This window comes from Nelusetta ayraudi, unplaced genomic scaffold (genome assembly GCF_046127955.1).
Source record: "Nelusetta ayraudi isolate G7.1 ecotype Tasmania unplaced genomic scaffold, CSIRO-AGI_Nayr_v1 ptg000024l, whole genome shotgun sequence".
Classification (NCBI taxonomy): Eukaryota; Metazoa; Chordata; class Actinopteri; order Tetraodontiformes; family Monacanthidae; genus Nelusetta; species Nelusetta ayraudi.
In genome coordinates, this window is record NW_027466074.1 from 2950001 (window position 1) to 2966827 (window position 16827).

A 16827-nucleotide genomic window follows, 5' to 3' on the forward strand; every position below is an offset into this window, starting at 1 on the left:
GAGCAGTCGAGCCAGCCTGACGGTCATCCCTCCTCCGCTCCCAAGTCTGCAGTTAGTCACTTCTGAAATGGTGTTAGAGCACGCAGCCGTAGGGGTGGGCTGCCATTTTCTTTGTCCCCTCTTTTCTCCTGTTTATTAAGTATGTAGGGAGGTTAGCCTTTCTGTATTTGGCTTCTCTTTCTTTCTTTAGTTAGTTCTTAAGGCGAGCTAGTTGGAGTTTGGTTTATTATTTTGGCCTGGGCCCACCCTGAAGCCTTTGCTGCCCACCGGTTAAGTTGTTTTGTTTCTTTCATTTACTGATTCATAAATGTTTTTGTTGAAAACCGCCAACTGCCGTGAGAAATTAATGAGGCTTGGGAGTGGGGGAAGGTGTCCCACACGTTGCGTCTCGGTCCCCCTAGACAGGACGTAACACCGAGTTTTCACCGTGACAGCAGGTTGAGCTCCTTCCGTTTTACAAGTGACGTCGTCACGTTAGGCTGTTCCATCCCTGCTAAATTCTTTAAAGAACTACCGTTAGTAAACTTTTAAATTATAATACGCTCTACACTAATTGTAATTTCCTGCCCGTGGTTCTATATTGCAACAGTTGACGGCTCATATCAGCAGATAAGCAGCAACAATCTGGGCATTGCGGGTGATTCATAAATATGTCATTTCTTATTAATTAGCCCATAAGTGTTGTACACCAGTGTGACACCAAATGCTTGTTGCTGACAGCAGTGAAGAAATGACACTCTAGTGGTTCTGCACATTAGTATAAATAGAGTGATTCTCTATCATTACATGACAGGACGGCGGCACTCTGACAGATTCCATGAACCTGGACACTGATGATCCAGACTCCGGTCCAGATGACACAACAGGCCACAGTGGAAACGGGTCAGAGCATGGACTGGCTGCTGAAAGGATCCAGGTAGGTGGTGCTGTCATCCCAAGTTGTGTGGTGTGGAGGATCAGGGCCAAAGTTCCAGATGCTCACAGATGTGACTGTGGATTCAGGAGGAGTGTTTGAAGGCTGGACTCCCAACAGTGATTGGCTGCTGAGGACCTCTCAATCATAATCAGGTTTTTTAGTGGCTGTGAGATTGAAAGTGAGATTGCATTGTCCAGGTAGGAGGACAGCAGTCAGCCATGTTTCACCTCCAGTCAACACGCAGTAGTTCACATGAAGGTCCAAGAGGCCTACAGACCTACACTGAGTCTGGATGTGGCAGTACAGTTGGATCATTGTCTTTGTTGTGTTGTTTGGTCATTGTGATCCAATGTAATGTGAGAGAAGGACGAGTGCAGTTATATTGGAGTGGGTTATTTAGAGTGGAATAGAAGTTATAATGCAGAGTCTGTTTTTATGAAATATTCTATCACCTGGCAACCATCCATCCATCCATCCATCCATCTTCTACTGCCGTATCTGGAGTCAGGTCTCGGGGGCAGCAGCCTCAGCAGAGACCCCCAGACTTCCCTGGACCCAGTCACCTCCTCCAGCTCCTCCAGTGGGACCCCAAGGCTTCCCAGTCCAGCCCAGAGACCTGGTCCCTCCAGCAGGGTCTCCTCCTGGTGGGACATGCCTGGAACACTTCCCCAGGGAGGCGTCCCAAACAAGACCCCGAGATGCTGGAACACCTCCCCAGGGAGGCGTCCCAAACAAGACCCCGAGATGCTGGAACTCCTCCCCCTGAGGCAGGGCCTCCCCACCGACCCAGAGAGGGCAAACCACCTCATATCCAGCATTGATTTATCTGTTGGTGATTAATTATAATGTATCATTTATTTTATTTAAATTATATTTGAACTGAATTGGATTTGTTTGTAAAAGTGAGATTTATTTTCATTGATTCATGTGGTTTATGTTGAGACCTAGTGGAGAAGTGGGTATGGCCTACAGAAGGTTTGAGTACACAAGTTATTCAGATATGGAGAATCCCCATGGCAGGACTTCAGGAGATATATAATCAAAGTGTTAAAGCAGCAGAAATGAAACGTCAGTTGAGGTCAAGGTTACACAGGTTGTGATGGCTTTTATTGTCAGAATATTGAATCATTGAAATATAATGTTTGAGCTCGTAACAAAGTTGGGATGGTATAACATAATCACATAAAATAAATGATCTGGTTTCCTTCTGATTCATTGATGTCCTTCTGAAATCTCCACACAAACATCTGGCAAGCATCAAAACCATGAATTATTTTGAGGGAAACTTCTTTTGTCTTACTTATGATTCAATAATGATTTGAGTTCCCATCACAGGTGTTGTGAATCACTTTATCTTTTCCACATGATTTCCTTATTTAAGATCATGAAGCAGAAATAAAGTCTCTTGAAAAGTATTTTTCACCTCCAAAATGAAGATGTTATAGAAGTCTGAAGTGAGAGCAGAGCAGTGTGTTGTTGATGTGTGGAACCTTCATGCTGAGATGTTCCAGCCGTGGATGATGAGAGCAGAAGCAGTGGTTGTGTTGCTGCTGCCTTCACTGAGCAGCTGCTCCAAGTCCTGCTTCTTCCACTGAGGATTCAGCTCCACCAGTGGCTTCTGGGACGTCTCTCCCAGTAACCACAGCAGCTTGTAGGGAGAAGCAGTCCGCCAGCCACCAGGCTGCACTGGGGTCAAAGGTCGTGACACACCCACACAGTGTTGGTGCGTGCAGCTTGCTGTTTGGCTCCACTGGTTGTAGTTCTGTCAGCCACCAGTAGATGGAGCTCTCCTCTTCACTCTCCTCATCCTCACCACCACCTGCAAAGATAAGAAGAGACAGCAGGAGTCAGGACTCACGGTCCTTGAACGCATCATCACAGAGACGTTGACTGTTGATGGAGATGATGGAGTGACTGGTGAGAAGAAGCAGACTCTCAGTCACATGTCAAGTGTGCAACATCAGAAGGTCATGTGACCATGGAGTGTTGGACTGATACTGAGGCCTGATGAAGATGAACTGATCAATAATTGGGTGGTGAACTGAGAGAAGAAGCAGTTTGGCAGCAGATGTTGGATGAATGAGGAGCAGCTGGACGTCACCATCCTCCTCTCACACTGTGACTGGGAACACTGGACCTCTGCTGTGGGATCAACTGGCTTTGGTGCTGGAACCATCATCCAATGGTTCCAAACCAGTACTAACCTCACACTCTCCAGTTGATGGTCACTGCTGTAGACAAGATCCATCAGTGGCTCCTTCACTGATGACTCCTTCAGGGGGTTCATATTCAGGTCCAGCTCTCTGAGGTGGGAGGGGTTGGACTTCAGAGCTGAGAGCAGCCAATCACAGCTGAGCTCTGACAAATTGCAGCCCCACAACCTGAACAGAGAATAAATGATGGAGTTTATAATGATAGAGAGTTTTTCCTGGGTGTCATCACTCTGAAAATCAAAGTGAAATGTCGACTTCAGCATCTGCAATCTGCAATCTGACCACTAGATGGGAGGATTTTACCCACTGTACCTTCAAGCCCAGTTTCATTCATTACTATCACAAACCAGTGTCTGCAAATTGAATTTCCAACAGCAGTAAAGTGAAAATCATGACAACAATAACAAGAGTGATAGAAGTTGTAGAGTGAAGAGGGTGAACTGACCTCAGAGTCTCCAGTTTACAGTCTGGACTCTGCAGAAAACCACTCAGCTCCTTAACTGATGAATCCTGAAGATAGTTCTCAGCCATGTCCAGCTGTCTGAGGTGGGAGGGGTTGGACTTCAGAGCTGAGAGCAGCCAATCACAGCTGATCTTTGACAACCTGCACCTCTCCAACCTGGATACGGAATAAATGATGGAGAGTGTCATTCACAGTTGGGTGTGCGCGCGCGCGCGCGTGTGTGCGTGCGTGAGTGCGTATGTGCGCATACGTGTGTGTGTGTGTGTGTGTGTGTGTGTGTGTGTAATTTAAAACCAGTTTTACACATTTCTAATGGAATCAAAGTGAATTCCAACAAACTCAATTCAAAGTCATGACAACAACAACTGCAGCAGTTGTAGAGTGAAGAGGGTGAACTGACCTCAGAGCCTCCAGTTTACAGTCTGGACTCTGCAGAAAACCACTCAGCACCTTCACTGTTGAATCCAGAAGGCAGTTCCAACTCAGCTCCAGGTGTCTGAGTTGGGAGGGGTTGGACTTCAGAGCTGAGAGCAGCCAATCACAGCTGAGCTCTAACAAACTACATCTCCACAACCTGAATAGAGAAGAAATGATGGAGAGTTTTTCCAGGGTGTCATCACTCTGAGAATCAAAGTGAAATGTTGACTTCAGAATCTGACACTAAAGTAATCTGAAATCTGACCACTAGATGGTAGGATTTTACACACTGTACCTTTCCACCCAATTTCATACGCTTCAAACACAAAGCAGTGACTGCAAATTGAATTTCCAACAGCAGTGAAGTGAAAATCATGACAACAACAACAAGAGTGATAGAAGTTGTAGAGTGAAGAGGGTGAACTGACCTCAGAGTCTCCAGTTTACAGTCTGGACCCTGCAGAAAACCACTCAGCTCCTTCACTGCTGAATCCTGCAGCTGTTTCCAACTCAGGTCCAAGTGTCTGAGGTGGGAGGGGTTGGACTTCAGAGCTGAGAGCAGCCAATCACAGCTGAGCTTTGACAAACTGCACCTCCACAACCTGAATAAAGAAGAAATGAAGGAGAGTTTATAATGATGGAGAGTTTTTCCAGGGTGTCATCACTCTGAGAATCAAAGTCAAAAGTCGACTTTAGAATCTGACACTCAACAAAGGAGAGAGGGTGAGTGAATGAGCGCTGAAATCTGACCACCAGATGGCAGGATTTTACACTCTGTAGCTTTAAACCAGGGGTGCTCACACTTGTTCAACATGCGAGCTACTTTTAAAATGACCAAGTCAAAAAGATCTACCTACTATACAATCGGTGTGTGTGTGTGTGTGTGTGTGTGTGTGTGTGTGTGTGTGTGTGTGTGTAACGCACATGTTTTGCTAGCAGCATCTCCCAGGATCTCCGGTGCTTCTGCTGTGCGTGACTTTGAAGCGTATTTTCCGAGCGGGGCGTCAAAACAAAATTCAGTACATCGGACATTATGACCAAGGGCCAATTCCAATTCCTCCCTTAACTCCTCAATCTCAACCCTCGCCCTTAACCCTCAATCTTTGGCCCTCAATCTTGGCCCTCAAAAATAAGTGTAAGGGCTTAGAAATGGGACACCCCTTAAGTGCAGTTACGTCTTCAGACTGTGGGGGGCTGCCGTACGCCAAAGCTAAGTCCAGTCTGTCAAGAAGACGACAACGACGAAGAAGAAGGAGAAGAAGAAAAAGACGATGAAAAAGAAGAAGTCCTCCGTCGCTACACAACGAGGTACACAAGTAACGTGAAGCCGGGACTGCCGGTCCGGCTGACAAACATCGTAAAGTAAAAAAAATAAAAATGTTACGCAACAACGATGTCAATAATCCATAAAAAACTCTTAAACTAAGACAATAAAATGGTTTTGTAATATTTATATCTTTATTAACTAAGAAAATACTTCCATTTGTAGCTCACTTTTTCGTCGCCATCTTTTTCGAAGATGTCTTGGCGAAAATACGCAATGCCTTCTGGGTAGCCCTCACTGCCAAGGGTGGTCCCGGAGAATCTCAATATTGAGGGCGATACAGCCCTTAATCTCCTCCCTCAACTGGACGTTCTTAGAATGGGGACAGCATTTGCACCTAGCAGAGAGCGCGCATTTTTGAGATTGAGGGTTGAGATTGAGGGTTAAGGGAGGAATTGGAATTCACCCCAAGATCAACCACAACCACCGTGTTTTCTAATCATTGACGTCCTGCCTGAACCATTCTACCTGCTGTAAGTGACGAGGACTCCACTCTTAAAGCTCTCTCTCTCTCTCTTTCTCTCTTTCTCTCTCTCTCTCTCTCTCTCTCTCTCTCTCTCTCTCTCTCTCTCTCTCTCTCTCTCTCTCTCTCGCTCTCTCTCCGACCTAATGGGCACCCCTGTTTCAAACCCAGTTTCACTCATTTCAAACACAAACCAGTGACTGCAAACTGAATTTCTAACAGCAGTGAAGTGAAAATCATGACAACAATAACAAGAGTGATAGAAGTTGTAGAGTGAAGAGGGTGAACTGACCTCAGAGTCTCCAGTTTACAGTCTGGACTCTGCAGAAAACCACTCAGCTCCTTCACTGATGAATCCTGCAGTTGGTTCTGACCCAGGTCCAGGTGTCTGAGGTGGGAGTCGTTGGACTTCAGAGCTGAGAGCAGCCAATCACAGCTGAGCTCTGACAACCTGCAGCCCTCCAACCTGAATAGAGAAGAAATGATGGAGAGTTTAGAATCAAAGTCAAATGTCGACTTTAGAATCTGACACTCAACAAAGGAGAGAGGGTGAGTGAATGAGCGCTGCAATCTGAAATCTGACCACCAGATGGCAGGATTTTACACTCTGTACCTTTAAACCAGGGGTGCTCACACTTTTTCAACATGCGAGCTACTTTTAAAATTACCAAGTCAAAAAGATCTACCTACTATACAATCGGTGTGTGTGTGTGTGTGTGTGTGTGTGTGTGTGTGTGTGTGTGTGTAACGCAGATGTTTTGCTAGCAGCATCTCCCAGGATCTCCGGTGCTTCTGCTGTGCGTGACTTTGAAGCGTATTTTGTGAGTGAGGCGTCTCTGTCAGTTTACGCCAGGATTCCAAGCTCACGTGACAAGCACGGTAGTTTGGCGTGTATTTAAAGAAAACAACAGCCAAACTCTTTTTGCTGTCCCTGTCTGCTCTCATACAGAATGCAGGTATCTGAAGTATACATTGATTTTAACAATTATTATAGTTTCAGATTTAAAATGAAATCTGCTTTATGTCTCCTTTATTTGATCTGAGCGGTGCAGAAGCCGATTCGTCTCATTTACCTTTGACTGTAAAATCCAGCACATATAAAAACAAAATCCAGCACATCGTACATTATGACCAAGATCACTGAGTTCCTGCCTGAACCATTCTACCTGCTGGAAGTGACGAGGACTCCACACGATTGACCTAATGGACACCCCTGCTTCAAACCCAGTTCCACTCATTTCAAACACAAACCAGTGTCTGCAAATTGAATTTCCAACAGCAGTGAAGTGAAAATCATGACGACAACAACAAGAGTGATAGAAGTTGGAGAGTGAAGAGGGTGAACTGACCTCAGAGTCTCCAGTTTACAATCTGGACTCTGCAGAAAACCACTCAGAACCTTCACTAATGAATCCTGCAGCTGGTTCTGACTCAGGTCCAGCTGTCTGAGGTGGGAGGGGTTGGATTTCAGAGCTGAGAGCAGCCAATCACAGCTGAGCTTTGACAACCAGCAGTACTCCAACCTGAATAGAGAAGAAATGATGGAGAGTTTATAATGATGGAATTTTACCAGGGTGTCATCACTCTGAACATCAAAGTGAAACGTCGACTTCAGAATCTGCAACAAAAGCAGTCTGCAATCTGACCACTAGATGGGAGGATTTTACCCACTGTACCTTCAAGCCCAGTTTAGGGCGTGTTTTCATTGCCTTGCCTCACCACGGTTTGCCTCGGTACGATTGCGTTTTCATTGGCTCTGTGATTACGAGACCGTGGGCGGAGTCGACACGGTAAAGCGGGACAATGTTTTCCCCAGCATCACTTCTGTGCGATACACAACAGCGCAGCGATGGACAAAGTAGAAGTTGTTTCATACCTGCTGCTCGGTCTGTGGTTGCTTTTCTGTTCAAGAAAGAACACTTTCCCTCACTGAAGTCACAGTTGATCATTTATGCAGCAACATTTATAATTTCTTGTTTCGTTTTCCATGCGAGCAAATGTGTAGTTCAACCTTCATATTTTCACCAAAAGTAAACACGAGACGGATACAACGGGAAATAGCGTTTATTTAAAAACAAACAAACAGAAAAACAGACAGTAAACACGCCTCCTTATTTGAAATAGCTGCCCTCGCGAGCCAAGGACGACTTTGTTATATGCCGCGGTGTTTGAGGCTTCCTCGCGGCCAAGAGCCACGTCCTCTCGACGAATCAGTATTTCTTCTCTCCTCAAGACTCCTGGGGTTCCCTAGCTTACCGCGCCTCACGCAGGAGCAACTCGATTTGTTTTCTTTACCGAGCGCTTCGCCATTTGCCGTTTGTCGTTTTCGCGAATATGGTTGAACACACTCGCGACGTCGAGGGCATTCCCGGTTCGCCTGCCTCTCCCCAAAAGACGAAAGTAAACATGTATTGAAAAAGCTGTTTTCAAAAACTGTATACACATAAATGTATTTGTACAACACCAATAGTAGCTACTTGTATTCACGGTAAAATGTACCTGACACGGAAGTTCTGTGTCAAAGGAGTTGGCGTGGATGTCCGCTCTGACAGGGAACATCGACGCGGACACGGAGCCAATCCAGTGCCCTGCTCGTCGCTACGTCACCACTAAACTCGCTTCGTCTTGCTCGGACCCTGGAGGATTGAGGTACCAAAACAGCACCCCCTACAACTGTGTAGCGGCCAGTGCAAACACCCTAACACCATACCATGGCGAGGCGAGGTGAGGCAATGAAAACACGCCCTTTCATTCATTATCAAAAAAAAAGTGTCTGCAAATTGAATTTCCAACAGCAGTAAAGTGAAAATCATGACAACAATAACAAGAGTGATAGAAGTTGTAGAGTGAAGAGGGTGAACTGACCTCAGAGTCTCCAGTTTACAGTCTGGACTCTGCAGAAAACCACTCAGCTCCTTCACTGATGAATCCTTAAGGTGGTTCCAACTCAGGTTCAGGTCTCTGAGGTGGGAGGGGTTGGACTTCAGAGCTGAGAGCAGCCAATCACAGCTGAGCTTTGTCAACCAGCAGTTCTCCAGCCTGAATAAAGAATGAATATTTGATTTCTTCCATGGTGTAAATGTCATATTCAGAGTCATTTCTCCCTGTTGATGATCCAGATGTGCAGCTGTTGGGATCACTGAGTCATTCCCTCAAAGGAGTCATTGTGCCAGTGGGTTGTCAACACAATAACAACAGCAGTGTGTCAGTCAGTGTGCAGCCAATCAGCAGTGAAGATGGAAAATAATCAGTGAGTCCTTTGTGTGCTTGTGGCTGTTTTCAGTCATCAGAGTCTTGTTACAAGTCAAACACATTCAAAGGACAAGATGAAGAAATACTGCTGCACTATTAATCTGCCTCTAATATTTCTTCACACGATCTTCTGCTCAGTCATGTGACCTTCATCACCAATCAACAACTTCCATTGAGCTCCAAAGTGACTGGAGACATTTCCCACACTTTCTTCCACCATCCAAAGTCTTTTCTGGCTGCAGATTGTTGACATGAAAATATCAACAACATCCACTTTGTCTAGATGAGTCTTTAATATCTGCTTCAAAGTCTTCACACTGAGCAGCGTTACACACCAGTTGTCATCTGCTGACACGCACTGTCCACCAGTAGAAAGCAGGAACTGACCTGAGAACTTCCAGTCTGCAGTTTGGACTCTGCAGTCCAGCACAGAGCAGCTTCACTCCAGGATCCCTCAGGAAGTTCTCACTCAGGTCCAGCAGTGTGAGGTGGGAGGGGCTGGACTGCAGAGCTGAAGACACCACTGCACACTGAAGCTCTGAGAGTTCACTGGATGAAGGAGAGCAGAGAGAGAAGTTGTGGTCGACATGTGAGATTCTAAAGACAGTGAAAGTGAATCAAGACTCATTAATGTCTGATCATCATCATCATCACCATCACCATCATCATGTAAATGGAGGGAAGTCCCGCGGTGGTGCAGCATGTGTTTACATCTGTGGTGAGTGGTGCCGGGACACTGCAGTGCTATGCAAACACTGTTCACCACTGGCACAGTTGATGATCATAAAGTGCCGTCCAATCTATCTGCCCTGGCAGTTTACTGCCATTTTGCTAGTTGCAGTTTACATCCCTCCCACCAACAACAGCAGTGAGAGGAACGCTGCACTCAATGAACTGTACCAGGCCATCAGTGATCAACAGACAGCAAACCCAAAAGCTTTACCATCCTCACTGGAGATTTTAGTCATGCTGACCTCAAGACTGTCCTTCCAAAAGTCCAACGCTTTGTATGTGGAGGTGTTCCGAGGGAGGAGCAGGGCTCGTGCTCATGTGCGATCAATTCCACGAGGATTGGGACTCTGAAAGGAAATGGGTGTGCGTTTGTGCGTTCGCAACATTTTGAACATCCAGATTTTTTTGTTTCAGGATGAAATCCATGTACGTTTTTGTAAATGAAGCCCCAGGTCCTCAGTGTCTCCACTACAGTGTCCTCAGTGCAGCTTCACACTCCAGTGTGTTCCAGCCACTGAGTGTCAACAGATGAACAGCAGCAGCAGAACAGTCCCCGGGTCGCTCTGCAGCATCGGTAGCACAACAAAAGAGTCTCGAGTCACGGCACCAATGTGACCTCTCCTATTCTGTCCTGCTTGCTGTATAATGAAGACTTGCAGAAGTCAGGTGAGGAGCAGCAATTTATTCTCTGAAACAGAATGGGACACAACCATAACTTGCTCCGTGAAACTTGGTCACCTCCTGCTTCATGGGCTTCCTCTGTACTGAAGTAGTGATCGTATAGTTGTTCTTTGTACAATACAAATAATATTAAAAATAAAATACATTTTTCTACAAAATACAAAAAAATGACATTCGCAATTTCAATAATTCGCTCCCTAAAGCTCCATTTTTATACACTGTAACATTCTTCCAGTTACACACACATACCTGAAACAGAATGGGACACAACCATAACTTGCTCCGTGAAACTTGGTCACCTCCTGCAGAGACAACGTGCTCCGTATGAGAGCTGTGTGCTGCTAATGGACATGCTAGCATGCTAATCGTTTTTAATAGCAATAAAAAAAAAAAAGAACTTTGCTAAAAAATAAATAAAATAAAAAAAAATTAAATGAAAGACACCAGCACACATTTAAACACTGAAACACAGTTAGATGAAGCATAGCTCAACTTATTGCATTAATTTCTGTCTCAGCAGGGAGGAGACCGTCTCACCTGCTTCATGGGCTTCCTCTGTACTGAGGATCGCCCAGAATGCAAAGCGCTAACTTCAAAATAAAATACAAAATAAAATAAAAATAAAATATAAAGCGCCATGGCTGTGCCCCAACCAAGTTTAACATGATTGAACACAATTTATTTTGTGTGTGTGTGTGTGAGAGAGAGAGAGAGAGAGAGAGAGAGAGAGAGAGAGTGGATGACGCCTTGCAGGTGCGGTCCTGGATGTCGGCTGCTGATTGGACGCGCCACGGCTGAGAAGGAGGAGCAGTCGAGCCAGCCTGACTGTCATCCCTCCTCCGCTCCCAAGTCTGCAGTTAGTCACTTCTGAAATGGTGTTAGAGCACGCAGCCGTAGGTAGTGATGGCCGATCGAGGCTTTGTTGAAGCTTCGACACTTGTTTCAAAAAATGGTTCATTACTCGAGGCTTCAATGACACAGTGCTCGAGGAGGTCATCTAGTGCTCAATAAAATGAAGTGCAATAGAAACGTGTTCATTGTTTCATCGGTTGTTTGGGATTTGATTCGCCATGCATTCTTGTTGGACAACACTACATGCTTGTACGGTTCAATGCTGACACAATAAAATAAAAATGAAAAATAAAGACAATGTCTCTTTTTTGGCACGACTGATTGTAGTAGACTATAGCTCTATACTTAGCCTGACAGTTTGTGCAATGAATTATATTATATCCTAAAACAAGACTAAATAGCCCATAGTTTAAAAATATGTTCAATAGTAAGTGTTCAGTGGGTCAGATGTCAAATGTGATCTATTTAAAATGTAGAATAGATGAGCTAAATAACACATATATAATACACATTGATGGGAATTGAACCATCGCCTCAGTCTTGCAAGTCCAAGATTGTCATAATGTACCACAAACCTAAATCACACTCCCTTTTTTCATCTAAGCTGTTTGAGTAGCGTTAGCACACCGTGATTCCTCATCAACTACAGGCCTACACTTCAAATAATTCTGAGAAAAATCCAACGTAAAGAGAGCACTTCCATTAGGAAATAGTCAACATGAAATTTCGTCTTCTACTGACACCTGCTGGTCAAATTGAATAGTTGCAAATATTGTGAAGAAGTTGTCATCTAATTCTAATCCTAAACAATATGGCCATTCGAAGTGAAGTATTAAGACAATTAATCAGGTTTGTACTGCTTGATTGAACACATTCATCCCGTTCCAGTGCACTAAAACCCACTTCCCTTCAGGACCGTGTCAGCGAAGCCAAAACTTCCTTGAGTGACGCTATTTCCCAGCATGCAATGCGAGCTAGCGATTCACAATACTATTTCATCACAAACATGGATGTAAAAAATAAAAAGGGAAAAAGGGAAAAATAAAACTTCAGGAACACCAACCATTGCAATACAAGCAGAACTGGGCAGAAGTTTTATATTATGTACACCATAATACAGCCTTCTGGTGGACAAGCCATACTATTTAATCCGTGTCCTCCTATGGCACTTCCGTGGGTGGAAGCTCATTGCAGAGGTCACGTGCTTGTTGTGCGTCACTCCAGCGGTCTGAGACAAGGTCGTTGCCCTTGCAGGGTACCTGATTCAGGTGAGTATATGGAAAACATGGGTCAATGTGGTCAGTCGTAACAAGAGAAGCTTGCTGGCGAAAATAATGCACTACAAGTACATGTCATACTTCCTTTTTGTTTTGTATGAGCATTTAAAAACAACAACAACATAATAATATGGATTTTGACCATGTATGTTTTGGAGTTCATTGAAAGAGGTTTATTTATATATATATATATATATATATACATACATATACATATACATATATATATATACATAGACATATATATACATATATATATACATACATATACATATATATATATATGTATATATATACATATATATATATATATATATATATATATATATATATATACATATATATATATATATATATATATATATGTATATATACATATATATATATATATATATATATATATATATATACATATATATATATACATATACATATATATGTGCGTGTGTGTGTGTGTGTGTGTGTAACTTTAACTAACTTATCTATTTCTATCCATCTATCAAACTTACTATCTAGGGATCTATCTACTACTAACTCTCAAAAAACTAACGGACAACCAAGAGCAACAAAACCAACCTACTGCAATTCGTATATTTTAGTGTGTGTGTGTGTGTGGGGGGGGGGGGTTAAAATGAGCCGTCGATTGTATGTGTGGGAGTCCCTCGGGTTCAGCCCAGCTGATTTAATGTTCGGTGAGAGGACCCTCACGTCTGTTAAGGGGTAAGTGGCTTTCCAATGTTAAATGAGTAGAGAATAATGTGTTAGATTACGTCATTTTTTTTTTCGTGAATGCTTGCATCGTGCTTGTGAAACTGCTCACAAAACTCTTGTCGCCAGCCAGTCTAAAATGAAGCGGCAGTTTGACAAGAAAGCTGTGGCTCGAGTTTTTGAGACAGGCGACCGAGTGTTGGTATTGTTGCCGTTACCCGGTTCCCGTTTGAAGGCTGGTTTTTCTGGTCCGTATGTCGTGGAGCGCAAACTTTCCGATACAGATTATGTAGTGCACACTCCTGATAGAAAACGATCGTCCCGCGTCTGCCACGTCAAAATGTTGAAAAGTTCCGCCCGGTTCACACTGGACGTGGAAGCGCCGCGAAGCGAAGCGAAGCGCCGCGAAGCGCCGAGCGCTTCCATTCAGCGCCCATGTTAATCAATCAGTGTGTTTACATGCAGAGCTTAATCGGACTAAGCAATAATTCGTTTTTCTCGTCCAATCGGAGTTCTCAGTTTGGTCCCCGTATCCATGCAGCTGAGAAATTGAAATTATTGACGGGAACGTGTCCTCCTCCCAACACTAGGGGGTGGAGTGAGTCTTTTCAGCCGGTCAGCTGCTTTCGGTTGACATATTAAATCTATTATGATATGGAACGATAGTTCATAATGTACGTGTTACTTGCTTTGCAGATAAGGTGTACCCTATTTCTTGTGCTCCTGGTTATTTTAAAAGGCAGACAAGAACGTTGTTTGCTGTTGGAGGGCTACAACAACACTTCGATGCTACGCTTTGTGCCGTCGCTACAGACCCCAAACTCTCGTTCTTGTTGGATTCGGGTGTGTGTCTGTATTCGATTATCATTATGTTGTTTTTTTTAAACGCTCATACAAAACAAAAAAAGTGGAGGGAGAGTAGTCTGAATTGGGTTCTGGAGCATTGCTCTACCTCATCCATCACACTCATGAGCGTCACATCCACTTGTAGTGCATAACTTCCACCAGCAAGCTTCTCCTGTTAGACCTTCCCCGAGGTGGTTGGTGGGGTGACGAGCACCCAGCACGTGACCTCTACGATGAGCTTCTACCCACGGAAGTGCCATAGGAGGACACGGATTAAATAGTATGGCTTGTCCACCAGAAGGCTGTATTATGGTGTACATAATATAAAACTTCGGCCCAGTTCTGCTTGTATTGCAATGGTTGGTGTTCCTGAAGTTTCATTTTTCGTCCCTTTTTATTTTTTCATGTTTGTGATGAAATAGTATTGTGAAATCGCTAGCTCGCATTGCATGCTGGGAAACAGCGTCACTCAAGGAAGTTTTGGCTTCGCTGACACGGTCCTGAAGGGAAGTGGGTTTTAGTGCACTGGAACGGGATGAATGTGTTTAATCAAGCAGTACAAACCTGATTAATTGTCTTAATACTTCACTTGGAATGGCCATATTGTTTAGGATTAGAATTAGATGACAACTTCTTCACAATATTTGCAACTATTCAATTTGACCAGCAGGTGTCAGTAGAAGACGAAATTTCATGTTGACTATTTCCTAATGGAAGTGCTCTCTTTACGTTGGATTTTTCTCATAATTATTTGAAGTGTAGGCCTGTATCTGCACACAATTTGGAATTCGTCCCAGCGCCCTGAGCTGTAAATTTGGACGGTGTAAAATGAAAATGGCCATCTGCAGCAGATTGAAAGTGAGATTGCATTGTCCAGGGAGGAGGACAGCAGTCAGTCATGTTTCACCTCCAGTCAACACGCAGTGGTTCACATGAAGGTCCAAGAGGCCTACAGACATACACTGAGTCTGGACGTGGCAGTACAGTTGGATCATTGTCTTTGTTGTGTTGTTTGGTCATTGTGATCCAATGTAATGTGAGAGAAGGACGAGTGCAGTTATATTGGAGTGAGTTTTTTAGAGTGTAATAGAAGTTATAATGCAGAGTCTGTTTTTATGAAATGTTCTATCACCTGGCATTCATCCATCCATCCATCCATCCATCCATCCATCCATCCATCCATCCATCTTCTACTGCCGTATCCGGAGTCAGGTCTCGGGGACAGCAGCCTCAGCTGAGACCCCCAGACTTCCCTGGACCCAGTCACCCCCTCCAGCTCCACCAGTGGGACCCCAAGGCTTCCCAGTCCAGCCCAGAGACCTGGTCAGCACCACTCTGACTCCCCGAGTCCCTGCTGCTCAGGTGAGGCTTCAAAGATCTGGCTGCACCTGATTGGACGGTCGTGGAGGATCTCCTTGGTCTTCTTGGTCTCCAGCTGTTTGACCTCATGTTCTCTGTTGACCTCCTCACTCAGTCCCTCAGTGATGTAGAGCTCAGTGTAGATGCTGTTGAGGAGAGTTTGACTTCCTGCTTCTTCACCTTCAGTCACACGTTCACATCTCCTCTCCAGACTGATCTTCTGCTGCTGTAGAAGCTCCTGCAGACCACCAACCTCTGGAGCTGAGAGAAGGTTGGAGAAGAAAACATCAGTGTGACAGTGTCATCATTTTCTGTCCACGACTTGAAGCTGAAAGCATCCAAACTCCATTTTTCAGCTGATGTGGTGAAGCTGCTGTTGTCTGACTGTTTGCTCTAAATGTCCTCCAGTGGATCTTCTCACTGGAGGTCCTGACCACGGTTATAATAGTTAACGAAAACGAACAAAATAACAAAAACTTCAATTGAAAAAAACAATTGTCACGTTCCTAGGGGTTAGGATTTTGGTACCTGCCTCGTTGGGCTTCGAAGCGAGCAGAGCTGAGACCATAAGGGTGACGTAGCAACGTTCAGGACACTGATTGGCCAAAGGCAGTCTTTCACGAAAGACCAAAACCGCCATTTTTAAATGCCTGGCGTGTGGATTTTTACATTAACACGTATTAAAAACTGAAAAGCTTATGAAACTGTACCATGGGTGAACAAAGAACTACAGACGTTTCTGTTCTCTGTGGCCGAAGAAAAAGCACAATGCAGACAGTTGTGCAGAAAGTTTAGTGTTAGCTAAAATATCGGGCACACAGACGTACTTATTATGTATACATTTCTTTCCATTGTAACAGGTCACTACAAGATCTGCAATCCATTACCTAGAATTGGTTTTCCTTAAACTGATGTACAGGATTACTAATCTGACTTTGATGGGCAAATTTGACAACAGAATACAATTATGAGGCACTAAAACACAGGACCACAAAACAATTAAATGCATGATGAAATAATGATATGCTTTGTTAAATGAAATAAAATGGCATTTTCAACTAAGTAATAAAATAGTCGGTGGTGCAGTGGTTAGTGCTGCTGCCTCACAGCAAGAAGGTCGTGGGTTCGATTCCGGGGCCTGGACCTGGGACCTTTCTGTGTGGAGTTTGCATGTTCTCCCTGTGTCTGCGTGGGTTCTCTCCGGGTTCTCCGGCTTCCTCCCACACTCCAAATGCATGTGAGGTCAATTGAACGTTCTAAATTGTCCGTAGGTGTGCATGTGAGTGTGAATGGTTGTTTGTCTCTATGTGGCCCTGCGATGAAC

The 16827-nt window shown here is 44.3% G+C and overlaps 1 long non-coding RNA gene across 1 annotated transcript in view; it reads right to left on the bottom strand.

The window, feature by feature from the left end:
* Positions 1–2752: 2752 nt before the first annotated feature.
* Positions 2753–16827, bottom strand: part of LOC142889861 (uncharacterized) — a 115372-nt gene continuing 101297 nt past the window's right edge. The window contains exons 2-3 of the long non-coding RNA XR_012927012.1: positions 8744–8835; positions 2753–3026 (exon numbers count right to left, since the gene is read on the bottom strand). This is a non-coding gene — a long non-coding RNA (uncharacterized LOC142889861). The remainder of the gene's footprint in view (positions 3027–8743; positions 8836–16827) is intronic.